The sequence below is a fragment of the Camelina sativa genome, chromosome 9 (assembly GCF_000633955.1).
Source record: "Camelina sativa cultivar DH55 chromosome 9, Cs, whole genome shotgun sequence".
Taxonomy (NCBI): Eukaryota; Viridiplantae; Streptophyta; class Magnoliopsida; order Brassicales; family Brassicaceae; genus Camelina; species Camelina sativa.
In genome coordinates this window covers 7,981,876-7,982,676 of record NC_025693.1, presented here as the reverse complement: position 1 = coordinate 7,982,676, position 801 = coordinate 7,981,876, and positions in this window count along the sequence as shown.

The window sequence follows — 801 nt, the reverse complement described above, 5'->3', positions numbered from 1 at the left end:
AGTGTTCTTGAGCTTTTGGGAAGAGATTGAGAGATTCCTTGCTGTTCTTGGGAGATCTAAGGCTGGGAAGGTGTTAGAAGCTTGCTAGGAGTGAGGGAATTCGTTCTTGTTGGTCAGAATCTTCTTGAAAGAGGTGAGTGCATGACCATGGCTTATCTAAGCTAAGATCTCTAGATTTTATGTGATTTGGTGCTTATGTGGTTGTTTCTTTGAGTTCTCTATGGTATTTCGTCGCTGTTTTGGCTGGGTTTGGCTTCTGAGAATGCATGGACGGATTGGAGAAGATTGGAGGCGAGATTCGGAGTTTTTAATCGAAGGAAATCGCTGCTCGGCATTGGTGTTGGTCGACACCAGTTGGGGTGTCGGTCGATATCAACGCAAGGATGGCTTGAGACTTTGGCGAGTGTCGATCGATGCCATGTGGAGGTGTCGGTCGACACAAACTAGGGTTTTTAGGAGTGTAGGGCAGGGTGTCGGTCGACACCAGATTGTCAGTGTCGATCGACACCATCTGGTGTCGGTCGACACCAGATTGTCAGTGTCGATCGACACCATCTGGTGTCGGTCGACACCATCTGGTGTCGGTCGACACCCTTCTTTCAGCTACGACGGATTGCTGTGTGCTTTGTATAATGCCTGGTTTGTTTTATTGATTGTTGTTTGTGGCATGTAGAGATCTTATTGCTTGTGTGTATAGCCCAGTAGATGGGAGGATTGCCTCACTGAGTGTTTATCAAATACTCATGCATCTCAATTTGTGTTTGTGGTGCAGGTAAAGGCAAAGTGTGATCGTGGAATCAA